General features: G+C 48.0%; 1 protein-coding gene across 1 annotated transcript in view; it reads right to left on the reverse strand.

Moving 5' to 3' along the window:
* LOC138663580 (oocyte zinc finger protein XlCOF22-like) overlaps positions 1–27,711 on the reverse strand; it is a 113,050-nt gene that overhangs the window by 14,590 nt on the left and 70,749 nt on the right. The gene's annotated exons all lie outside the window — the stretch shown is intronic.

Consider the following 27,711-nt stretch of genomic DNA (forward strand, 5'->3'; position numbering starts at 1 on the left):
AGAAGATGAGCCGATGTAACATCATAGAAATTCTGTGTAATAATACAATTACTGGAGACAATAAGGGGAAACAAATCAGGAGATAGAACGTGTAGATGTTCTATTCTCTAGTCTTGTATGGACTGGAACATAAGTTGAATTGCTGACTAAGACATCTCCTCTATGCTCCCATTTACTAGCTATGTTACTCATTGCTTCAGCAAGTGATTGGCTGTAAGAATCACAAGATCGTTGGGATTGAGCAAGAAATACAGATACTGGTTAGGACCTAAACAGCAGTCGTATTTTTACTATTTTACAGTATAAAGTTTTCTTCTTTACATCCACTAGTAAAACCTATATGTTTTAGGCCACAGACAACAAGCAGTTTCTTCCTCGGAGTCAGCAGCTGAATACGTTTCTCATAGACTCATCTTCCATAACGCTAATTCTCCTCTCATTTACCGACACTGGAATCGGCGTTAGCAATTGGATCGCCCCGCCAGGGCAAGGGGGTACTCGGTACCGGGTCTGGTCTTCACAGGGGGATGTCACGGTGGCTGACCCGGTCCGTGGCCCTAGAACGTCCATGTAAAAGGGGTAGGTCCTTAAAGGGATAAAGTTTATGTTCATGACGCCACCTGTGGTATTCGGTAAGGGTGACCAACCCTGCTTTATGGGGTCCGCTGGGGTGATGTTATGGCAGCTAGATGGTATACCTTCCCACAGGTGAAGTATATCCCCAGGGCTTCCCAGTGTGTATATGGCAAATGGTGAGTGGCGCAGTGAAGAATAAGGACACAAGGTTGCAGTCTCTTTACCTTTACTGAAGACTTCAGCATCCACAGTCCAGAGCACCAGACCACAGGGTAGGCAGGGTCCAGCCAGTTTGGAGGCAAGTCCAGAGTCCCCTTGTCCAGGTGGAGAATAAAAGCTTTCCTTTGCACTGTAGTGGTGTAATTCCTTACTGCTAAGCTTCACATAAGGTCCTCAAAGAGGTTCTCTCTCTCTCTCTGTCCTCTGGATAGGATAGGACAAAACCAGTATAACTGGTGACTTGAGCCTGTTTATAAGATCTCTTAGATGACACGGCTCTGTGTGATGTCACCGTGCCTCCTGGGTGTGGATGCGGATAGGTAACATGCAATTAGATGTCCTGCCGGTCTCTGATGTAAAGCGTGGAGGTCCTCACACCCTCGGTGTCCGGCTACCGGTGTTTCTGCATCTCAGAAGGAGGCAGCCTGCTCGGGGCTGGTCCCCTTCTGGTATCCTCTCATGTGCTTCCTCTCCTGCACACTCGCTGCAATCAATTCTGCCTTCAATGTCTCTTTCTGGGAGCTGCAGCTCTGAGGGCATGCACAGCTCCGTTGACCCTCTGTCCTCCTCAGACTACTGTCTGGAACTAACTTTTCCTACAGACCATCAGTTATCTCTATATGGGGAGTCACCTAGTAGGATCATAAGCTCCCCCTGGTGGCCTGGAGTGTGAAGTGTTGCATGTTTGTGGAACCTGGATACAGTTATCCTTCCTTGCCTCCAAACATAGTATCACTCTCCCCTGGAGGAAAGCGACACTACTGCGGCGACCAAAACCCTGGGGGGCCGCACAATACTGCAGGAGATATTCATTACACGTGACAGGAGAAATAACTACTTCATGATGAGGACGACATCATCTTTTACTACGACTCTAGAAACATATTTGGCCAGAGTCCATCACTGACTCCATCACCACTGGACGTCTATATGAAGGTTTCGTGTCTTCCCCACACTGTAATCTTCTATCACGTTAGATATCAGGTCTGATTCACACACAGACGTTTGAGGCTTTTATAAAAGCTTGTGATGGTGGTACTGTGTGAGCATTATACTGTGTGTGAGAACCAAGATTCAGCACCGTGCTGCATCAAGAATGGGGATACTGAGAAATCATTATATAGTGGTTTGGGTGGTAGCATATTGTGTGGGGAAACTTGAACTATCATAATGTGTTTGGAGGTTGGTGGTACTGAGAAAACATTATACTGTATGTGAAGGATGGCGAAACTGTGGGAACATTATAATGTCAGAGTAAGGCTGGAGACACATCAACAATTTTAAAATCGGTCTGATTTTGATGCAGGTGAGTCAGACGAGTGTAATGCAAGTGTCATGCCAGTGTCATGCATTATTTATGAGAGTACAATCTGATTTTTTACACCTAGCATCCGATTTACCGTACATCCGAATGCAGTGTGATTCCTATCCGACTGCAATGCGATTTTAACATCAGCTTTTACATAAATTTTTTTATTAATTTATAAAAAAGAAAAAAAAAAAAAAAAAAATTATATATATATATATATATATATATATATATATATATATATATATATACATACACACACACACACACACACGTCAGTGACACAAACACACATATATATGCATTTATATGTATTTATATTAGATAGATCGATACAGGGCCGGCGTCAGCACCCGGCACTCCGGGCAAATGCCGGGGCCCTGGGGAGAGAAGGGGGCCCACTTACAGCTGGGAGAGCAGAGCAGGAGATAACATGCTCTCTCCGCCCACAATGTCACTGCTGGCTGCGTTCTCTTAACCCCTATGTGCCAGCTCTGACACAAGCATCTTCTCACTCAGTCAGTGCAGCCAGGCAGGCACACATAGGGGTTAACAGAAGGCAGCCAGTGTGACTGTTTGTGGGCGGAGAGAGCACCTTCTCTGCTCTCCCCCCTGGGTGGCTGCAGTGCTGAGCTGAACTTATCAGGCAGATTCCAGAGGAGCTCCATCCTACCAGTGCCCCTGAGTGAGTGTTATGGTATCCAGCAGTGGTTGAAGTTGTGGCTCAGTCTGCTGCTGTCTGTCTCCGCTGCCTAAAAATGTGGGTGATGTCTGGAGGAGCAGCTGGTGGGGTGCAGCCTGTAGCCGCCCAGCTCTCCCAGAATACATGCATGCTGCACCAAACCTGCACCAGTGGGATAGGAAGAAGCTTAACCCCTTCCCATCTGTATGAAGGTTATTGCTAAACCTTAAAGATAACAATCCGACCCGCATAAATGGGGTTAACCAAATGCCAGGAGGAAGGGGAGCTGCTGCCATGGATAAAACTGAGCTGTGGGCTGTATGTTGGGGCCCTGTGGCCCCAGGCTGGTGACTGGAGGGACTCTGCCCAGTGCTGGCATGTGGGTGATTTCTGCTCCGGAGTCTCAGCTTCTCTCCTCCACATCACACTGTGCAGTCACAGCAACATTGGTTGTCTCTGTCCAGGTCCCAGCAGCTGCCACTGCACCCACCAAGGACATGGCATCACTTAACCCTTCCCCTGCAGCCACCGGCAACAAATCCACATTATTCCTTGATTAAATCAGGTTCCAACCCAATAGAGGAGCAGACATTTCCGGCTGCCATTAGGGTCCGGGAGGGGGTGACATTGGCTGCCCTGCTACTCTGTAGTGGGGGGTGACAAGTGTAACATGGGGTAACAATGACGGAGAAATGCACAGGATAATAGTGAGCGCGACAGAGGGCAGTGTATGGTATGGAGCAGTCAGGGGGTGGGCTGCAGGATTCCCCCATACTGTACATGACTGCCCGGGACAGGGAGGCGTTTAATGAGCTTCTAATGACAGGGCACTAATTGGGTCATTAGGGTTTGTGGAAAGGATTCAGCATCAGGTCCCTCATTAATGCCCGAGCCGCCTGTTACTTTGTAGCACAGATCTGTTGGGGCCGCAAAACCAAACAACGTTGTTTATGTAGAAAAGTCTTTGTTTCATAGAAAAACTCAAAACAGAAAAGCACCTCTCCTGTATATATACACTGCACAGCACCTTTCCTCCTGTATATATACTTTGCACAGCACCTCTCCTGTATATATACACTGCACAGCACCTTTCCTCCTGTATATATACACTGCAGAATTTACAATAGCTGTCACTCATGTAAGAAGTGAAATCTGGCATTGTACTATACATTTCTCTGCCGTATCTGTGCATCATAAATCGGGGTATGTGTTAAAGGGGGGGCCCACTGAGACTCTTTCGCCCGGGGCCCTCGAAAACCTGGAGCCGGCCCTGGATCCATAGATCGAAGAAAAGCCAGTAGTTCAGCAGCCGCGGTAGTGTAAAATCACAGCCGGAGCAGACAGGATAGAAGAGATGGATTACACACGGTAAATACTGTATTTTCTGGCATATAACACCTGAAAATCTTCTCAAAAGTCAGGTGTCGTCTTATATGCCGGGTGTTGTCTTATAGGGCGGGTGTGGAGCAATCTGCGGTCGCCGCATATGCTGGGGGGAGCGGTCCCGATGACGAGATGAGAGGGCGACTCACTGGTAAGTGTAAGTGAAGCAAGCTACAGGCGTCTGGGACGCCTGGGGTATGGAAAAAGAGAGAGAGCGGCGCTGTGCCAGAAAGACACGTCTCATTCACCAGTCTTCTTCGTCCTTGTATTCTGTTACCTCCTTCCCTGCCTATCAGATCTCACACGTGCACATTCGACGCTTCACTGCAGTCCTCGGGAGTGAGATCTGAGAGATTGAGAAGGAAATAACAGAATACAAGGGCGGGCCAGACGGGTGAAAGAGGCATGTTTTTCTAAGCACAGCACCGCTCTCTTTTTTCCATACCCCTGTCGTCCTAGACGCCTGCAGTTTGCTTCACTTACACTTTCCCGCTGAGGCGTCCCCTCAACTCGTCGATTTTATAATTTTAACTGGAAAATTTGGGGGTTGTCTTATACGCCGGAAAATAAGATACATATCGAATAGGTTAAAAAAAATATATATATATATGAAGGCAGCATTCCATAGTTATCCAAAGTGAAAAAAGAGGTGAAGTTTATTCAGTCCACATGCCTGGGCGACATTTTGGCTCACACTGAGCCTTTCTAAAGCAGTGGGTGTTACAACCAAGTTTATAGACATAATTAACAATCATTTAAATATTCATAAGCAAACATTGAAGTTTATTAACAGAATATTTCCTCAAATATATAAAAGACCCAATATCATTCACATAACACCATTTCATATACCAAATCATCAGAAAGTGCTTCAGTGGTAAAGTGCTGATTAATTCAATTCTATATCAGCTTCCCATAATTAATGTGATCATATATCTAAAACGGGGACTTAATCATATCATGGTCTCTAGTGCAGCTGTGTCTTAAAACAGATTGGTCTTACACCCGTGGGATCATGCTGTTCCACATGGAGGACGCCATTCACGCTGTCTGCAGCGTTCGCCTATGTTTACTGCTTATTTCAAATAAAAATCTTTTTTTCGAACCTTGTCAATGTCTGGACTAGATTTTCAATTCATTTGGCAACTCATTTGATTATTAAAAATATGAGTTTTCATGAAAACACACAAAATTGTCTGGATGACCCTAAACTTTTGAACGGTAGTGTACAGATCTTAATTCCTCTGGTTAGCAATCACTGTTTTTTCTCAAAAGCAGAGGGCAATCATGCTACTTCATTTATATGTCAAGCTGCTATTTACCAGCGATATACTGTATAAAATAGGAATCCGAACACTTTAAAGGTTCTTAAAGATATTTTAACCCACCCTGGTGTACCGGACGGTACCCTGTCCGGGTTACCTCCAGTCACCACATAGCACCCTGGAGAGAAATGATCCTTCCAGACCATAGTGTCTCAACCACAGTATCTATTTGGGTAAGTATACCCACTCCCTAGCCAGGGCCGCCATCAGGGCATTACTGCCCTTTCTGCTGTATGGGGCCCGGTCAGCAGCAGTACACAGAGGGGCCTGCAGATCCGGGGCCCCACTGTTGTGCTTCTACTGATCGGGCCCCATCGTGCACTAAAATACTGTGCACTGCAGCGCACATGTCGGCACTGGGGCCCGGGAGCCTTCTTGGAGCTGTGCACGGCCGTCTTACCTAGTCGGCTGCGCAGATCCTGCTCGGCTGTAGCTAGAATGTGTGGGCTCCCTGCAGGTCCTGACTACAGCCCATACATTCTAGCCGTCTCAGTGGTGAATGTGCTAGAATGTAGGGGCTCCTGTCAGGTCCTCTCAGCAGCCCATACATTCTAGCTGCTGCTTCACTGCTGACAACACTAGACGCCCCGGAACGACTGAGGTAAGTATAAAAAACATTTTTTTTTTTTTTTTTAAAATAGGTGAGGTGAGGGGGAGTGAGACTGCAGATGATTGAGTGTGTTTTAGGGAGTACTGCACATGATGAAATAATAGGGGGCTGCAAATGATGAAGTGTATTTGAGGCGGTTCTGCACATGAAATGATAGGGGGCTGCAAATGATGAAGTGTATTTGAGGCGGTTCTGCACATGAAATAATAGGGGGCTGCAAATGATGAAGTGTATTTGAGGCGGTTCTGCACATGAAATGATAGGGGGCTGCAAATGATGAAGTGTATTTGAGGCGGTTCTGCACATGAAATAATAGGGGGCTGCAAATGATGAAGTGTATTTGAGGCGGTTCTGCACATGAAATGATAGGGGGCTGCAAATGATGAAGTGTATTTGAGGCGGTTCTGCACATGAAATGATAGGGGGCTGCAAATGATGAAGTAAGGGGGACTGCAGATGAAGTGAAGGGGGGACAGGGGACTGCAAATGATGATGTGGGGGTGATGGGAACTGCAAATGATGATGTGGGGGTGATGGGGACTGCAAATGATGATGTGGGGGTGATGGGAACTGCAAATGATGATGTGGGGGTGATGGGGACTGCAAATGATGTTGGGGGACTGCAAATGATGTGGGGGTGATGGGGACTGCAAATGATGATGTGGGGGTGATGGGGACTGCAAATGATGATGTGGGGGTGATGGGGACTGCAAATGATGATGTGGGGGTGATGGGGACTGCAAATGATGATGTGGGGGTGATGGGGACTGCAAATGATGATGTGGGGGTGATGGGGACTGCAAATGATGTGGGGGTGATGGGGACTGCAAATGATGATGTGGGGGTGATGGGGACTGCAAATGATGATGTGGGGGTGATGGGGACTGCAAATGATGTTGGGGGACTGCAAATGATGTGGGGGTGATGGGGACTGCAAATGATGATGTGGGGGTGATGGGGACTGCAAATGATGTTGGGGGACTGCAAATGATGTGGGGGTGATGGGGACTGCAAATGATGATGTGGGGGTGATGGGGACTGCAAATGATGATGTGGGGGTGATGGGGACTGCAAATGATGATGTGGGGGTGATGGGGACTGCAAATGATGTGGGGGTGATGGGGACTGCAAATGATGATGTGGGGGTGGTGGGAACTGCAAATGATGTGGGGGTGATGGGGACTGCAAATGATGATGTGGGGGTGATGGGGACCGCAAATGATGTTGGGGGACTGCAAATGATGTGGGGGTGATGGGGACTGCAAATGATGATGTGGGGGTGATGGGGACTGCAAATGATGATGTGGGGGTGATGGGGACTGCAAATGATGATGTGGGGGTGATGGGGACTGGAAATGATGTTGGGGGACTGCAAATGATGATGTGGGGGTGATGGGGACTGCAAATGATGATGTGGGGGTGATGGGGACTGCAAATGATGATGTGGGGGTGATGGGGACTGCAAATGATGATGTGGGGGTGGTGGGAACTGCAAATGATGTGGGGGTGATGGGGACTGCAAATGATGATGTGGGGGTGATGGGGACTGCAAATGATGTTGGGGGACTGCAAATGATGTGGGGGTGATGGGGACTGCAAATGATGTTGGGGGACTGCAAATGATGTGGGGGTGATGGGGACTGCAAATGATGATGTGGGGGTGATGGGGACTGCAAATGATGTTGGGGGACTGCAAATGATGTGGGGGTGATGGGGACTGCAAATGATGATGTGGGGGTGATGGGGACTGCAAATGATGATGTGGGGGTGATGGGAACTGCAAATGATGATGTGGGGGTGATGGGAACTGCAAATGATGTGGGGGACTGCAAATGATGTGGGGGTGATGGGGACTGCAAATGATGTGGGGGGACTGCAGATGATGATGTGGGGGTGATGGGGACTGCAAATGATGTGGGGGGACTGCAAATGATGATGTGGGGGTGATGGGGACTGCAAATGATGATGTGGGGGTGATGGGGACTGCAAATGATGTGGGGGGACTGCAAATGATGATGTGGGGGTGATGGGGACTGCAAATGATTATGTGGGGGTGGTGGGAACTGCAAATGATGTGGGGGTGATGGGGACTGCAAATGATGATGTGGGGGTGATGGGGACTGCAAATGATGATGTGGGGGTGATGGGGACTGCAAATGATGTGGGGGTGATGGGAACTGCAAATGTTGTGGGGGTGATGGGGACTGCAAATGATGTGGGGGTGATGGGGACTGCAAATGATGATGTGGGGGTGATGGGGACTGCAAATGATGATGTGGGGGTGATGGGAACTGCAAATGATGTGGGGGGACTGCAAATGATGATGTGGGGGTGATGGGAACTGCAAATGATGTGGGGGGACTGCAAATAATGATGTGGGGGTGATGGGGACTGCAAATGATGTGGGGGGACTGCAAATGATGATATGGGGGTGATGGGGACTGCAAATGATGATGTGGGGGTGATGGGGCCTGCAAATGATGTGGGGGGACTGCAAATGATGATGTGGGGGTGATGGGGACTGCAAATGATGTGGGGGTGATGGGGACTGCAAATGATGTGGGGGGACTGCAAATGATGTGGGGGTGATGGGGACTGCAAATGATGATGTGGGGGTGATGGGAACTGCAAATGATGATGTGGGGGTGATGGGAACTGCAAATGATGTGGGGGGACTGCAAATGATGTGGGGGTGATGGGGACTGCAAATGATGTGGGGGGACTGCAGATGATGATGTGGGGGTGATGGGGACTGCAAATGATGTGGGGGGACTGCAAATGATGATGTGGGGGTGATGGGGACTGCAAATGATGTGGGGGGACTGCAAATGATGATGTGGGGGTGATGGGGACTGCAAATGATGATGTGGGGGTGATGGGGACTGCAAATGATGATGTGGGGGTGATGGGGACTGCAAATGATGATGTGGGGGTGATGGGGACTGCAAATGATGTGGGGGTGATGGGGACTGCAAATGATGTGGGGGTGATGGGGACTGCAAATGATGATGTGGGGGTGATGGGGACTGCAAATGATGATGTGGGGGTGATGGGAACTGCAAATGATGTGGGGGGACTGCAAATGATGATGTGGGGGTGATGGGGACTGCAAATGATGTGGGGGGACTGCAAATGATGATGTGGGGGTGATGGGAACTGCAAATGATGATGTGGGGGTGATGGGAACTGCAAATGATGTGGGGGTGATGGGGACTGCAAATGATGATGTGGGGGTGATGGGGACTGCAAATGATGATGTGGGGGTGATGGGAACTGCAAATGATGATGTGGGGGTGATGGGAACTGCAAATGATGTGGGGGGACTGCAAATGATGTGGGGGTGATGGGGACTGCAAATGATGTGGGGGGACTGCAAATGATGATGTGGGGGTGATGGGGACTGCAAATGATATGGGGGGACTGCAAATGATGATATGGGGGTGATGGGGACTGCAAATGATAATGTGGGGGTGATGGTGACTGCAAATGATGTGGGGGGACTGCAAATGATGATGTGGGGGTGGTGGGAACTGCAAATGATGTGTGGGTGATGGGGACTGCAAATGATGATGTGGGGGTGATGGGGACTGCAAATGATGATGTGGGGGTGATGGGGACAGGAAATGATGTGGGAGTGATAGGGACTACAGATGATGAAGTGTGTTTGAGGGGGTTCTGCACATGATGAAATGATAGGGGGCTGCAAATGATGAAGTAAGGGGGACTGCAGATGAAGTGACGGGATAGGGGACTAAATGATAGGGGACTAAATGATGAAGTGGGGGTGATGGGGACTGCATATGAAGTGAGTGTGAGGGACGGACAGCAATTGAATTGAAGGTGGGGGTGGGAAGAGCAAATAATGAATTTTGAGGGTGGGGAAGAGCAATTGATAATGAATAGAGGGTGGGAGAGAGAAGACATGGCAATAAATTGAGGCAGAAGGGGCATGTAACTATAATGAATCGGGGTAAGGGTTAGAGCGGGAGGTACATAGTGGGGTCGTTGAGGATAAACTGACTGGTAATAAATTGGGAGAAAGTACAGGTGCTAATTAATTTATATATTAAATGGGGAAAGTGGCTGTATACAGATAGTGGGGGCACAGTGGCTGATTATAATTTATATTTGGAATGGTGGGTTGCATAATAACCAATTACCGTATATATTAATGGTGGGTGAACGTCTGTAGTCAGATGTGTAGTGTAGAAGAAAGGGAAAAAATGGGGAATGTGCTCTGGAAGCGGTGCTCTAGAAAGATAACTGTTATTTTATGCAGAGACGAGTCCTGGCAGAAAGAAGTAATAGCGGTCTGTGCTGGATTAAAAAGAAACGCAAAGATGAAGGACTTTAGCTAGAGACGTCACTGGTGAGTATGTTACCTGTACACTGACACCATATACTGTATACAGAGCTCCTGTGTATAATGTCCCTGGTGATCACTATATTATCTGTACACTATACACTATATACAGAGCTCCTGTGTATAATGGCATCGGTGACCACTCTATTACCTGTACACACACTGCATACTTTGTACAGATCTGTGTATAATGGCACTTATGGTGATAGTATTTTTTTTAAATTAATGATCAGTATTGTACTATTCAGTCCCAATGTGGTGGTAATATGTTGTCCGGCCATGGTGTAGCGGTATTTGTTCCTTGTATGTGCTATTATTCGGTCACTGTGTGGTGGTAATATGTGGTCTGTTCATGTTGTGTTGCTATTTGTTCCTTGTATGTAGTTGGTCACCATGTGATGGTAATATGTGGTCTGGACATGCTGCGGTGGTATTTGTCCCTTGTATGTGATATTGTTCAGTCACTGTGGTGGTAATATGTGGTCTGCACATGGTGTGGTGGTATTTGTTCCTTGTAGATAGTATTATAGGCCACTATTTGGTGATAATATGGTGTCTGGTCATGGTGTGGTGGTATTTGTCCCTTGTATGTGGTATTATTGGTCATTTGAAAAATTAAAAAATAAATAAAAATACACCTAAATTGTATTGCATATTTTAACAAATGTTTAATAGGTTAGAGTAGAGTAGGGCCCGGCCAAAAGAGTCTACCTTGTTGTCTCAGATTAAAAAAAAACCTTTCGGCCAAAACAAAAGCTGTTGGCTATGTGTTTAATCTGGTGATGGGAACTGTTAATGTGTGTTTTATTAGAAGTGGAGTTTTGCCAAGAGACAGTGGTGGGGCTGTGGACAGTTTGAGGGGTGGAGGCGGGGCTGAGGTGGAGCTTCGGCGGAGTCTTAAGGGGGCCCTGAAAATTTTGCCAGTATGGGGCCCTGAAATTCCTAGTGGCAGCCCTGTCCCTAGCGACCAGTTTTATTCCATAGGCTAATTTCATGTACGGTGAGCACTAGAAAAGTACAAACGTCCTTTAGGAAAAAAAATTGGATCATCAAACAGAATTTAAAAAAAAAAAAAAAAAAAATCTACTTTACTTAATTCTTTTAAAATAATTAGTCCAGACAGATGATAAAATCATGTATCATTCTTACGAATTTCTAGCCGTAGCCCTTAGGCTAGGTTCACACATGCGTTGTGCAGTCCATTCAACAAATCTCTTAAATGGACTGCACTAACGCAAATGCCGACTTTGGCACTGCGCTAGCAGTGCGCTAGCAGTGACGGACCCGGAAATGCTGCAGCCCGTGTCTCGTGTCCGTCACTCAATGACGGCACATCGCTAGCGCCCATTGTGTGCGTGCGCTAGCGATGCGTCCGCCATTGAAAGTAATGTCGGCGTTATGCCGCGGTGTAACGTAGTCCGTTAAACGGGTCACACTAACGCAGTGTGAACCCAGCCTTAGTCGTAGAATATACGCAACAGAAGTTATATAGAGAGTTGCACAGCCTCCTATGACATCATGACAGAATTAACATAAAACACCATACACCTGTTTTGATCTTTAAGAATATCTTTGCAGTTATACGATAGCTCAAATGTAATATTGAAATCAAACTAAGCTCCAGAGTGCAACTTCATGAATATATATATTATATAAAATATACAAAAACATTATACTGTTGATAAACGGCAGTTTGATGAATTGTCCATAATGACTCCAAATTGTCTGTGTAGAGATACTGCTATAATAATAATAATAATCTTTATTTATATAGCGCCAACATATTCCGCAGCGCTTTACAGTTTAACAGTTTCAAACACAACAGTCAAGTAACAACATTAACCCCTTCGCGCCATGCGCCGTACTAGTACTGCGCTGCCGTCACTGCATTTGTGCCAGCAGCAGTACTAGTACGGCGCACCGATCACCGCGGTCTCGCGCTGAGCGCCGCGGTGATCGGGTGCGGGTGTCAGCTGTATATGACAGCTGACACCCCGCAGCAATGCCCACGATCGGCGCTATCGCTGATCGCGGGCATTTAACCCCTCTGATGCCGCTGTCAGTAGTGACAGCGGCATAGAGGGGGATCGCGCAGGGACGGGGGCTCCCTGCGCTCTCCCACCGGAGCAACGCAATGAGATCGCGTTGCTCCGGTGACCCGGAAGGAGTCCCCGGATCCAAGATGGCTGCCGGACTCCTTCCGGGTCATGAAATGACCAAGCTAGCCGGCGCCTGCTGAGAGTTGCTGAGAGCAGGCGCCGGAAAGCCAGCTAAACTGCCTGTCAGATCGTTGATCTGACAGAGTGCTATGCACAGTGTCAGATCAACGATCTGATCTAAACAATAAAAGTACACATATTTGGTATCGCCGCGTCCGTAACGACCCGCTCTATAAAACTATCCCACTAGTTAACCCCTTCAGTGAACACCGCAAAAAAAAAAAAAAAAAAACACAAGGCAAAAAACATTGCTTTATTATCATACAGGCGAACAAAAAGTGGAATAACACGCGATCAAAACGACGGATATAAATAACCATGGTACCGCTGAAAACGTCATCTTGTCCCGCAAAAAAAAAAGCCGCCATACAGCATCATCAGCAGAAAAATAAAAAAAGTTATAGCTCTCAGAATAAAGCGATACAAAAACAATTATTTTTTTTTTTATAAAATAGTTTTTATTGTGTAAAAGCGCCAAAACATAAAAAAAAATTACATAAATGAGGTATCGCTGTAATCGTACTGACCTGAAGAATAAAACTGCTTTATCCATTTTACCACACGTGGAACGGTATAAACGCCCCCCCTAAAAGAAATTCAGGAATTGCTGGTTTTTGTTCATTCCGCCTCCCAAAAATCGGAATAAAAAGCGATGAAAAAATGTCATCTGCCCGAAAATGTTACCAATAAAAACGTCAACTCGTCCCGCAAAAAACAAGATCTCACATGACTCTGTGGGCCAAAATATGGATAAATTATAGCTCTCAAAATGTGGTGATGCAAAAACTATTTTTTGCAATAAAAAGCATCTTTTAGTGTGTGACAGCTGCCAACCCTAAAAATCAGCCAAAAAAACGCTATAAAAGTAAATCAAACCCCCCTTCATCACCCCCTTAGTTATTTCCATTTTCCCATTAGGGTTAGGGTTAGGGCTAGGGTTAGGGCTAGGGTTAGGGTTGGGGTTTCAGTTAGAATTGGGGGTTTCCACTGTTTAGGCACATCAGGGGCTCTCCAAACGCGACATGGCGTCCGATCTCAATTCCAGCCAATTCTGCTTTGAAAAAGTAAAACAGTGCTCCTTCCATTCCGAGTTCTCCTGTGCGCCCAAACAGTGGTTCCCCCCAACATATGGGTTATCAGCGTTCTCAGGACAAGTTGGACAACAACTTTTGGGGTCCAATTTGTCCTGTTACCCTTGGGAAAATAAAAACATAGGGGATAAAATATCATTTTCGTGGAAAAAAAAATATTTTTTATTTTCACGGCTCTGCGTTATAAACTGTAGTGAAACACTTGTTGGTTCAAAGCTCTCACAACACATCTAGATAAGTTCCTTGGGGGGTCTAGTTTCCAATATGGGGTCACTTGTGGTGGGTTTCTACTGTTTAGGTACATCAGGGGCTCTGCAAATGCAACAGGACACCTGCAGACCATTCCATCTAAGTCTGCATTTCAAACCGTGCTCCTTCCCTTCCGAGCTCTGCCATGCACTCAAATGGTGGTTCCCCCCCACATATGGGGTATCAGCGTACTCAGGACAAATTGGACAACAACATTTATGGTCCAATTTCTCCTGTTACCCTTGGGAAAAAAAAATTGCGGGCTAAAACATCATTTTGTGGAAAGAAAAAATGATTTTTTAAATTTTCACAATGCTACATTCTAAACTTTAGTGAAACAATTGGGGGTTAAAAGTGCTCACCACACATCTAGATAAGTTCCTTAGGGGGTCTTCTTTCCAAAATCGGGTCACTTGTGGGGGGTTTCCACTGTTAAGGCACGTCAGGGGCTCTCCAAATGCGACATGACGTCCGATCTCAATTCCAGCAAATTTTGCATTGAAAAGTCAAATGGCACTCCTTCCCTTCCGAGCTCTGCCATGCGCTCAAACAGTGGTTTATCCCTATATATGAAGTATCAGCGTACTCAGGACAAATTGCACAACAACTTTTGGTGTCCAATTTATCCTGTTACCCTTGGGAAAATAAAAAATTTGGGGCAAAAAGATAATTTTTTGTGAAAATTAATATGAAATTTTTTTTACGGCTCTACATTATAAACTTCTGTGAAGCACTTGGAGGTTCAAAGTGCTCACCACACATCTAGATTAGTTCCTTAGGGGGTCTACTTTCCAAAATGGTGTCACTTGTGGGGGTTTCCACTGTTTAGGCACGTCAGGGGCTCTCCAATCGTGACATGGGCTCCAATCTCAATTCCAGCAAATCTTGCATTGAAAAGTCAAATGGCACTCCTTCCCTTCCGAGCTCTGCCATGTGCCCAAACAGTGGTTTACCCCCACATATGGGGTATCGGCGTACTCAGGACAAATTGTACAACGACTTTTGTGGTCCAATTTCTCCTGTTACCCTTGGTAAAATGAAACAAATTGGACCTGAATTAAAAATTTTGTGAAAAAAAAAGTTAAATGTTCAATTTTTTTAAACATTCAAAAAATTCCTGTGAAGCACCTGAAGGGTTAATAAACTTTTTGAATGTGGTTTTGAGTACCTTGAGGGGTGCAGTTTTTAGAATGGTGTCACTTTTGGGCATTTTCTGTCATATAGACCCCTCAAAGTCACTTCAAGTGTGAGGTGGTCCGTAAAAAAATGGTTTTGCAAATTTTGTTGCAAAAATGAGAAATCGCTGGTCAACTTTTAACCCTTATAACTCCCTAACAAAAAAAAATTATGTTTCCAAAATTGTGCTGATGTAAAGCAGACATGTGGGAAATGTTGTTTATTAACTATATTATGTGATATAACTCTCTAATTTAAGGGCATAAAAACTAAGAGTTTGAAAATTGCTAAATTTTCATAATTTCCGACAAATTTTTGTTTTTGTCACAAATAAATGCAAGTCATATCGAAGAAGTTTTACCACTATCATGAAGTACAATATTATAGGGAATTTAGATTGTGAGCCCCATTGGGGACAGCGATGATGATGATGTGTGCAACCTGTAAAGCGCTGCGGAATATGTTAGCGCTATATAAAATAAAGATTATGTCACGAGAAAACAGTGTCAGAATCACCAGGATCCGTTGAAGCGTTTCAGAGTTATGACCTCATAAAGTGACAGTGGTCAGAATTGTAAAAATTGGCCCTGTCACTTAGGTGAAAACAGGCTTTGGGGTGAAGGGGTTAACAATACAATAATTAAAGCAAAATAAGACGACCCTGCTCGTGAGAGCTTACAATCTACAACGAGGTTGGGGAGATACAAAGTACAGGTGTGCATTTACAATGATGGTCCAGCCATCTTCAGGGGATGGGGTATAGATGAAAGTGGTGAATGGGCTACACACACACAAACTTAAAATGACTGATTAGGGAACATGATAGGCTGCTCTTAACAAATGTGTTTTTAGGGAATGCCTAAAACTATGCAAATTGTGGATGGTCTTAATATCTTGGGGTAGAGCATTCCAGAGGATTGGTGCAGCACGGGAGAAGTCTTGGAGTCGGGAGTGGGAGGTACGGATTAGTGCAGAGGTTAGTCGAAAGTCGTTTGCAGAGCACAGTGGTCGATTAGGCCGATAGACAGAAATAAGGGAGGTGATGTAAGGGGGTGCTGCACTGTGGAGAGCTTTGTGGGTGAGAACAATTATTTTGAATTGTATCCTGTAATGAATTGACAGCCAGTGTAATTATTATGGAAATTTGGTTTGGATAAATCTATCCCTGTGTGTGCTGTGGCCGTTCCCAATGAGTATTTTGAGCGCTCAAGAATGAGACTGCACACCATTGTGTCAATAACATTCCATCAATACTGATCATTTATTGTACATACATAGTTTTAGAATTGCATATAGAAAGGAGTGGTTAGTTAATTACCATATTGTCTAGCTCCTCTGTTATTGGTTATCTAAATATATATGGAATATTGTGATTAATGCACATATGAATGCCGATTAAGCAACTACATTTTAGCTGTCTGCATCTAGGACAAAGTTGAGACATCTGATCAGCATTTAATACATCTGGAGTTCTTCCGCTTTTTGCCAGGAAAACCCCCATACGGTCTGTCTGGCTTATATCAGCTTATGTCAGCCATTTTAAGCCATTGATTATAATGTATATAGATATATTTGCGTTTATAGGAGTATATATGATTATAGAGGAGTATACATGCAAGTGAGATCTACATGATATACATATTTCTATCACATAATGACTGGTGAAGAGCGGACGCATCCGAGTACAGATTGGCTAGATGGACGACCCTGGCTGCTGCATTAAGGATAGACTAGAGAGAGGAAAGTCGAGTAAGGGGGATGCCAATTAATAGATCATTGCAGTAATCCAGGCAGGAGTGGTTCAGGGCGACAGTGAGGGTTTTTGTGGTTTCCATAGTGAGAAAAGGGCTGATTCTAGAGATGTTCTTTAGGTGTAAGTGGCAAGAGATTGTATATGGGATGTGAAGGAGAGATCGGAGTCAAACATAACACCCAGACAGTGTGCCTGCTGCTGGGGTGTTATTATGGTGCCACCCACGGAAAGGGAGATGTCAGATTTAGGGAGGATGGTAGATGGCGGGAGCAGAAGAAGTTCAGTTCTGGAGAGGTTAAGTTTCAAATAGAGAGTGGACATGATGTTGGAGACTGCGGACAGAAAGTCACTGGCTTTCTGTAGTACAGCGGGGGGTAATATCAGGGGATAACATGTATAGTTTGTGTCATCGGCATAAAGATGGTACTGAAAGCCAAATCTGCTGATGGTCTGTCCAATTGGGGCCGCGTAGAGAGAAGAGAAGGGGCCAAGGACTGAGCCCTGACGTACCCCGACAGTGAGAGGAAGAGGAGATGAAGTGGAGCCAGCAAACTGAACACTGAAGGTGCAGTCAGAAAGATAGGAAGAGATCAAGGAGAGAGCAGTGTCCTTAATGACTAGTGACTGGAGCCTAGAGAGTGGTCAACAGTGTCAAAAGCTGCAGAAAGGTCGAGAAGAATGGTCACCGTTACGTTTTGCTGTCAGAAGGTCATTGGTCACTTTGATGAGTGCAGTTTTTGTTGAATGTAGGGGCGGAAGCCGGACTGTGAAGGGTGTAGGAGGGAGGGAGTGGAGAGGTAACAGGTAAGGTGGGAGTAGACTAGGCTCTCCCAAGAGTTTAGAGATGAATGGGAGGCTGGAGACCAGTCTGTAGTTATTTGTGCAGGATGGGTCGAGGGAGGGTTTCTTTAGTGGAGTAATGATAGAGTGTTTGAAAGAGGATGGGAAAACGCCTGAGGAGAGGATGAAATTAAAGATTGTAGTTAGGCGAGTTGTGATGACTGGAGAGAGAGACTGGAAGAGATGAGAGAGAATGGGGTCAGTAGTGTATGTAGTCGAACGAGAAAAAGAGAGGAGCTTGGAGACTTCTGTGATGGGATCGAATGTGTAGGGTGAGCTAGCGGAAATGCAGGGAGGGATGGGAGTCACTACACTTGGTGGCTGGGAGCAGATTTCCTGACGGATATGGTCTATTTTCTCTATAAACTGGGAGGCCAGGTCATCAGCACAAATGTCTGTGATAGGGGCTTGTGGTTTGGGCTTAAGGAAGGAGTGAAAGGTGTCAAAAAGTTTCTTGGGGTTGTTGGATAGTGAGGAGATCAGCGTGCTCTAGTATGTCTGTTTGGCGAGGTGAAGGGCAGAGTTATAGGTTTTTAACATAAATCTGAAGTGGATGAAATCTTCTCGTGAGTGAGTTTTCCTCCATAAGCGTTCAGCACTTCTAGAGCATTGCTGGATAAACTGAGTTTGCGATGTGAGCCAGGGCTGTTTTACTCTGTGTTTGGAGGTTCTGAAGGTGGGGGGAGCTACTTGGTCAAGGGTGCTTCTGAGAGTGTCATTGTAGTGATGTACAGACAGATCAGGACAGGAAAAAGAGGAGATTGGGGACAGTGAGGAGTGTAAGGAGTCTGAAAGTGTATGAGGGTTAATAGCTTGTAGATTTCTGACTGAATGATAGGTAGGAGTGTGCTGGGGTGAGCGAGGATTTAGGAGCATGAAGGAGAAAATGTTGTGGTCAGAGACGGGAAGCGGTGAGTTGTTTAGGTAGAAGATTGAACAAAGCCGGACAAAGACCAGGTCAAGGGTGTTACCGTCCTTGTGTGTCTCAGAGGTTGAGAGCTGTGAGAGGCCGAGAGAAGTGGTTAGTGATAGAAGCTGGGATGCAGTAGTGGATGTGGGGCTGTTAATGAAATCTTATTTCTAGAAACAGATAATGTTCTGAAAACCAAACAAATACTTGGCTATAGGTTCACAAAAATATTTCACATTAATGATGTATATCGCATAGCAACATTTTAGAGCAAGATGAACAAATAGCCCAATGTGAACAAATACATACGAAATGAAGCGTATTCAAACCACAGATTGCGAAGTGGACAAATCGCGTCAGGTGTGAACAGATACCTATGGAACATCAGAGCTAGGAGGAAATGCTTTGATGATGACTCCTTTACAGGCTCCTACTCACTTGTTCGAGACTCGGATGAGTCTCGCAAGGCAATACCCGGAGCTGCACCCCGCACTCAGGAGTAGAGAGTGCGGCTGCATGTATTCCTATGCGGCCGCACGCTCCGATCTGAGTGCCGACAGCAGCGCCAGGTATTAACATGCGAGACTCATCCGAGTCTCGCGCATATGAGTAGGAGCCCTGTTATGCTGTGCTATCAGGCAACACAGTGTGCAGTAATCAGCGCACATACAGTGATATGGCAATAACCCAAAAACAATAGAACAAGCTCTGAGACGTGGAATCTCTGCAGACTGCAATACCTGAACCTATCCTCACACAACTAAAAGCAGCAGTGGATTGCGCCTAACACTACCTATGCAACTCGGCACTGCCTGAGGAGCTGACTAGCCTGAAGATAGAAATACAAGCCTGACTTGCCTCAGAGAAATACCCCAAAGGAATAGGCAGCCCCCCACATATAATGACTGTTAGCAAGATGAAAAGACAAAACGTAGGGATGAAATAGATTCAGCAAAGTGAGGCCCGATATTCTAGACAGAGCGAGGATAGCAAAGAGAACTATGCAGTCTACAAAAAACCCTAAAGCAGAACCACGCAAAGGGGGGCAAAAAGACCCACCGTGCCGAACTAACGGCACGGCGGTGCACCCTTTGCGTCTCAGAGCTTCCAGCAAAAGAGAAGCACAGCTGGACAGAAAAAACGGAAACAAAAACAAAGTAACACTTATCTAGCAGAGCAGCAGGCCACAGGAAAGATGCAGTAGCTCAGATCCAACACTGGAACGTTGACAAGGAGCAAGGAAGAGAGACTCAGGTGGAGTTAAATAGCAAGGCAGCCAACGAGCTCACCAAAACACCTGAGGGAGGAAGCCCAGAGGCTGCAATACCACTTGTGACCACAGGAGTGAATTCAGCCACAGAATTCACAACAGAGCCCTACACGTGAAATTTGCAATATCACAAAGAGACTTCATGCAAGGGGCTATAACAGAAAGTCTATTGATGGTTCATTTGCTAAAGTGGCTAAAGACAGCAAACTTTAACTCCTAAAAAACAAGAGATCAATGAAAAAAAAATAATGTCGTCACATTCAGTACTCCTTTTAGTCTTCAGTACAATTGCATTAAACGCATTATTAATAAATTAATAAATACATTCCTATTCTTCATCAAGATGATATCTTTAAGCAGATCCTGTCAAAAGGATATAGGTGTATTCCAAAGAAAGGAAAATCACTGGGGAGATCACTTATCACCCAGTTTGTTTCAGACTAATTCAACTACTGGTGGTACCTCGTAGTTATCTTCAAAAAGATTTTTCAAATGTGCAAATATGCAATGAAAACACACCTAATTGATGAAAATATTACCCATTCAAACTTTTATTAATTGTAATTCACAACAGGTGGTTTATTGCATTCATTGTGACATTTGCGATCATAATTATGTGGGGAGGATTTCAGAGCACATTCAAAATATCAACAGTAAAAATTCATCTCATTCAGGAGCTACTAAGCACTTTGTGGAAATGGTGGCAATTTACCGTATATACTCGAGTATAAGCCGACCCGAGTATAAGCCGACCCCCCTAATTTTGCCACAAAAAACTGGGAAAACTTAATGACCCGAGTATAAGCCTAGGGTGGAAAATGCAGCAGCTACCGGTAAATTTCAAAAGTAAAAATAGATACCAATAAGAGTAAAATTAATTGAGACATCAGTAGGTTAAGTGTTTTTGAATATCCATTTTGAATCAGGAGCCCCATATAATGCTCCATAAAGTTTGATGGGCCCCATTAGATGCTCCATATTAAAATATGCCCCATATAATCCTGCATAAAAGGGTAATAAGGGCCCCATAAGATGCTCCATAGAGATATTTACCCTATATAGTGCTGCACAAGCGTTATGGCCCCATAAAATGCTCCGTACAGTCACTTGCCCCATATAGTGCTGCACAAGCGTTATGGCCCCATAAGATGCTCCATACAGTCACTTGCCCCATAAGATGCTCCGTACAGTCACTCGCCCCATATGCTTTTGCTGCGATAAAAAAAAAACAAAAAACACATACTCACCTCTCTTCGCTCAGGACCCCCGGCACTTTCAATATTTACCTGCTCCTCGTGCAGCTCCGTCTTCAGCACTGACGTTCAGCAGAGGGCACGCACTGACTACGTCACCGCGCCCTCTGACCTGAGCATCACAGCCAGAGGACGCTGAAGACGGAGCCACACCGGAACGAGGAGCGTTAAATATCGCACAGCGCAGCGCTCCCCATATACTCACCTACTGCTGGCACGGTCCCTGCTTCTTGCACCCCTGCATCTTCTTCCTGTATTGAGCGGTCACAGTTACCGCTCATTACAGTAAAGAATATGCGGCTCCACCTCTATGGGAGGTGGAGCCGCATATTCATTACTGTAATGAGCGGTACCATGTAACCGCTCAGTACAGGAAGAATCAGCAGCGCTGGAAGAAGCAGGGACGTGCAGGGACCGCGCCAGCAGTAGGTGAGTATAATTAGACAGCCCCCGCTCCCCTTCCCCTTTCGACCCCTGGGTATGACTCGAGTATAAGCCGAGAGGGGGACGTTCGGCCCAAAAAAATGGGCTGAAAATCTCGGCTTATACTCGAGTATATATGGTACATGGTTTTCGTTTTTGGGGGATGGAGAAAGTTTTCACCTATTAGAGGAGGTAATCTCCAAAAAAATTATTCCTTCGGGAAGCCTTCTGGATCATACAATTAGACACCAAACAACCCAAGGGTCTTCATTTTCATGAGGACACCATGTTCATTTACTAATTATGGAGGAGAAAAAATATATATATATATATTTTTAGTACTAAAATTATTTCTCTGCTATTGATAGCTTTCCAACTTTTTCATATTGAGACCATAGTCCATTTCTTATGTACCCATTCAGATTATCGATAATTTATCCATGGTTAATTTTTTTTTTTTGAGTGTGACATTATGGACAATTTATCCTAAGTCTAATTATAGTGCTTTTGTAAAAAGCACTATATTGTTATTCCACCGTAGACAACTTCTTATTATAGTGCTTTTGTAAAAAGCACTATATTGTTATTCCCCCGTAGACAACTTATTATTATTATAGTGCTTTTGTAAAAAGCACTATATTGTTATTCCACCGTAGACAACTTCTTATTCTTCTTCTTATTCTTATTATTATTAGGCTTTTTTCCGCAATTAATGCGGCCCGAACCGCTGCACGCACAGACTCCAGTGAGGTGTCATTTCGAAGCCAGCGTCCATGAGAGGTGTGCTAAGTATTTTTCGTGTCGATCAAATTTGTAGTTTTGGCGCAATGTGCGTTTAAAAATTGATTCCCCCTCATTGGAAAGCATTGCCGCTATGCATTTCAATAGAGAAATTTTGACATAAGGTATAATGGCTGATAGCTGAGGCAATTTAAAAAATAACTGCCAACTGCCACCTGGCTGATCAGCTCATTGATATGCGAAGTCAGATCCAGTTACTATGCCAACGCGTACGAACTCTACATGACCCCACCAGGACACAGTTTTGCCAGATAATATCAGCTCTTAAAGTGACCCGCACACCAAATTGGCACCTGAGGTGCGCAGCCCACCAAATCGGACTCGAGTGGCCCCGCCCACCAAATCGGACCCCGAGTGGCCCCGCCCACCAAATCGGACCCAGAGTGACCCCGCCCACCAAATCGGACCCAGAGTGACCCCGCCTACCAAATCGGACCCAGAGTGACCCCGCCCACCAAATCGGACCCAGAGTGACCCCGCCCACCAAATGTGACCCAGAGTGACCCCGCCCACCAAATGTGACCCAGAGTGACCCCGCCCACCAAATGTGACCCAGTGACCCCGCCCACCAAATGTGACCCAGAGTGACCCCGCCCACCAAATGTGACCCAGAGTGACCCCGCCCACCAAATGTGACTCAGAGTGACCCCGCCCACCAAATGTGACCCAGAGTGACCCCGCCCACCAAATGTGACTCAGAGTGACCCCGCCCACCAAATGTGACCCAGAGTGACCCCGCCCACCAAATGTGACCCAGAGTGACCCCGCCCACCAAATGTGACCCAGAGTGACCCCGCCCACCAAATGTGACCCAGAGTGACCCCGCCCACCAAATGTGACCCAGAGTGACCCCGCCCACCAAATGTGACCCAGAGTGACCCCGCCCACCAAATGTGACCCAGACTGACCCCGCCCACCAAATGTGACCCAGAGTGACCCCGGCCACCAAATCAGACCCAGAGTGACCCCGGCCACCAAATCGTACCCAGAGTGACCCCGGCCACCAAATCGTACCCAGAGTGACCCCGGCCACCAAATCGTACCCAGAGTGACCCCGCCCACCAAATGTGACCCAGAGTGACCCCGCCCACCAAATGTGACCCAGAGTGACCCCGCCCACCAAATGTGACCCAGAGTGACCCCGCCCACCAAATGTGACCCAGAGTGACCCCGCCCACCAAATGTGACCCAGAGTGACCCCGCCCACCAAATGTGACCCAGAGTGACCCCGGCCACCAAATCAGACCCAGAGTGACCCCGGCCACCAAATCGTACCCAGAGTGACCCCGGCCACCAAATCGGACCCAGAGTGTTCCCGCCCTCCAAATGTGACCCAGAGAGACCCCGCCCACCAAATGTGACCCAGAGTGACCTCGCCCACCAAATGTGACCCAGAGTGACCTCGCCCACCAAATGTGACCCAGAGTGACCCCGCCCACCAAATGTGACCCAGCCCACCAAATGTGACCCAGAGTGACCCCGCCCACCAAATGTGACCCAGAGTGACCCCGCCCACCAAATGTGACCCAGAGTGACCCCGCCCACCAAATGTGACCCAGAGTGACCCCGCCCACCAAATGTGACCCAGAGTGACCCCGCCCACCAAATGTGACCCAGAGTGACCCCGCCCACCAAATGTGACCCAGAGTGACCCCGCCCACCAAATGTGACCCAGAGTGACCCCGCCCACCAAATGTGACCCAGAGTGACCCCGCCCACCAAATGTGACCCAGAGTGACCCCGCCCACCAAATGTGACCCAGAGTGACCCCGCCCACCAAATGTGACCCAGAGTGACCCCGCCCACCAAATGTGACCCAGAGTGACCCCGCCCACCAAATGTGACCCAGAGTGACCTCGCCCACCAAATGTGACCCAGAGTGACCCCGCCCACCAAATGTGACCCAGAGTGACCCCGCCCACCAAATGTGACCCAGAGTGACCCCGCCCACCAAATGTGACCCAGAGTGACCCCGCCCACCAAATCGGACCCAGAGTGACCCCGCCCACCAAATCGGACCCTGAGGGGCCCCGCCCACCAAATCGGACCCAGAGTGACCCCGCCCACCAAATCGACCCAGAGTGACCCCGCCCACCAAATGTGACCCAGAGTGACCCCGCTCACCTAATCGGACCCAGAGTGACCCCGCCTACCAAATCGGACCCTGAGGGGCCCCGACCACCAAATCGGACCCTGAGGGGCCCCGACCACCAAATCGGACCCTGAGGGGCCCCGACCACCAAATCGGACCCTGAGGGGCCCCGACCACCAAATCGGACCCTGAGGGGCCCCGACCACCAAATCGGACCCTGAGGGGCCCCGACCACCAAATCGGACCCTGAGGGGCCCCGACCACCAAATCGGACCCTGAGGGGCCCCGACCACCAAATCGGACCCTGAGGGGCCCCGACCACCAAATCGGACCCTGAGGGGCCCCGACCACCAAATCGGACCCTGAGGGGCCCCGACCACCAAATCAGACCCTGAGGGGCCCCGACCGCCAAATCGGACCCTGAGGGGCCCCGACCACCAAATCGGACCCTGAGGGGCCCCGACCGCCAAATCGGACCCTGAGGGGCCCCGACCGCCAAATCGGACCCTGAGGGGCCCCGACCGCCAAATCGGACCCTGAGGGGCCCCGACCGCCAAATCGGACCCTGAGGGGCCCCGACCGCCAAATCGGACCCTGAGGTGCCCCGCCCGCCAAATCGGACCCTGAGGGGCCCCGCCCGCCAAATCGGACCCTGAGGGGCCCCGACCACCAAATCGGACCCTGAGGGGCCCCGACCACCAAATCGGACCCTGAGGGGCCCCGACCACCAAATCGGACCCTGAGGGGCCCCGACCACCAAATCGGACCCTGAGGGGCCCCGACCACCAAATCGGACCCTGAGGGGCCCCGACCACCAAATCGGACCCTGAGGGGCCCCGACCACCAAATCGGACCCTGAGGGGCCCCGACCACCAAATCGGACCCTGAGGGGCCCCGACCACCAAATCGGACCCTGAGGGGCCCCGACCACCAAATCGGACCCTGAGGGGCCCCGACCACCAAATCGGACCCTGAGGGGCCCCGACCACCAAATCGGACCCTGAGGGGCCCCGACCACCAAATCGGACCCTGAGGGGCCCCGACCACCAAATCGGACCCTGAGGGGCCCCGACCACCAAATCGGACCCTGAGGGGCCCCGACCACCAAATCGGACCCTGAGGGGCCCCGACCACCAAATCGGACCCTGAGGGGCCCCGACCACCAAATCGGACCCTGAGGGGCCCCGACCTCCAAATCGGACCCTGAGGGGCCCCGACCTCCAAATCGGACCCTGAGGGGCCCCGACCTCCAAATCGGACCCTGAGGGGCCCCGACCGCCAAATCGGACCCTGAGGTGCCCCGCCCGCCAAATCGGACCCTGAGGGGCCCCGACCACCAAATCGGACCCAGAGGTGTCCCACCCACCAAATCGGACCCTGAGTGACCTTGCCCACCAAATCGGACCCTGAGTGACCCTGCCCACCAAATCAGACCCTGAGTGACCCCGCCCACCAAACCTGCGCCTGAGGGGCACTCAAGTGTGAAAGTCTTGCAGGGCAGCCCGGGCACCATTCCAAAGCACTATCTGTAGTTCCTTCAGGAAATACCCATCTAGTATTAACTTTGCAATCTTTAGTTATAATTATTAGGCTTTTTTCCGCAATTAATGCGGCCCGAACCGCTGCACGCACAGACTCCAGTGAGGTGTCATTTCGAAGCCAGCGTCCACGAGAGGTGTGCTAAGTATTTTTCGTGTCGATCCGATTTGTAGTTTTTTTAAAAATCGCATTTAAAAATTAAAAATTCCCATAGGAAATAATTGGAAACTTTCCATTACCCCCAACTTGACCTTCCAAAGATGGCAGCTATGCAAATGTACAGTGTCCATTTTAGGAAATGATCATTTATCAAAGTCAAACATCAGAATAAAGTGACTATGACACCCTCTCATCCCATGTGTGAAAAGTAAGTGCACCCCCGGTCCCGTGGGTGAAAAGTAAGTGCACCCCCGGTCCCATGTGTAAAATGTAAGTGCGCCCCCGGCCCCCAAATCGGACCCCGAGAAACCCCGCCCCACAAATCGGACCCCGAGTGACCCCGCCCCCCAAATCGGACCCCGAGTGACGCCAACCCCCAAATCGGACCCCGAGTGACCCCACCCCCCAAATCGGACCCCGAGTGACCCCGCCCACCAAACCGGACCCAGAGTGACCCCGCCCACCAAACCGGACCCAGAGTGGCCCCGCCCACCAAATCGGACCCAGAGTGGCCCCGCCCACCAAATCGGACCTAGAGTGGCCCCGCCCACCAAATCGGACCCAGAGTGGCCCCGCCCACCAAATCTGACCCAGAGCGACCCCGCCCACAAAATCGGACCCAGAGCGGCCCCGCCCACCAAATTGGCCCCTGAGGGGCCCCGCCCACCAAATTGGCCCCTGAGGGGCCCCGCCCACCAAATCGAACCCTGAGGGGCCCCGCCCACCAAATCGGACCCAGAGATGCCCCGCCCACCAAATTGGACCCTGAGGTGCCCCGCCCACCATTCAGATCCAGAGTGATCCCGCACACAAAATTGGCCCCTGAGGGGCCCTGCCCACCAATTCGGCCTCTGAGAGGCCCCGTCCACCAAACCTGCACCTGAGGGGCACCCAAGTGTGAAAGTCTTGCAGGGGTAGCCCGGGCACCATTCCAAAGCACTATCTGTAGTTCCTTCAGGAAATACCCATCTAGTTATAGTGCTTTTGTAAAAAGCACTATATTGTTATTCCCCCGTAGACAACTTATTATTATTATAGTGCTTTTGTAAAAAGCACTATATTGTTATTCCACCGTAGACAACTTCTTATTATAGTGCTTTTGTAAAAAGCACTATATTGTTATTCCACCGTAGACAACTTATTATTATTATTATTATTATTCAGTCCGCAATTAATGCGGCCCGAACCGCTGCACGCACAGACTCCAGTGAGGTGTCATTTCGAAGCTTGCGTTCCTGGCAGGTGTGCTAAGTATTTTTCATGTCGATCGGATTTGTAGTTTTGGCGCAATTGGCGTTTGAAAATTTTGTCTCAATGCATTTCAATGGGGAAATGGCTGATTTCTGAGGCAATTTCAAAATAACTGCCAACTGCCACCTGGCTGATCAGCTCATTGATATGCGAAGTCAGACCCAGTTACTATGCCGACGCCTACGAACTCTACATGACCCCACCAGGACACAGTTTTG

This window comes from Ranitomeya imitator, chromosome 2 (genome assembly GCF_032444005.1).
Source record: "Ranitomeya imitator isolate aRanImi1 chromosome 2, aRanImi1.pri, whole genome shotgun sequence".
Lineage (NCBI taxonomy): Eukaryota > Metazoa > Chordata > Amphibia > Anura > Dendrobatidae > Ranitomeya > Ranitomeya imitator.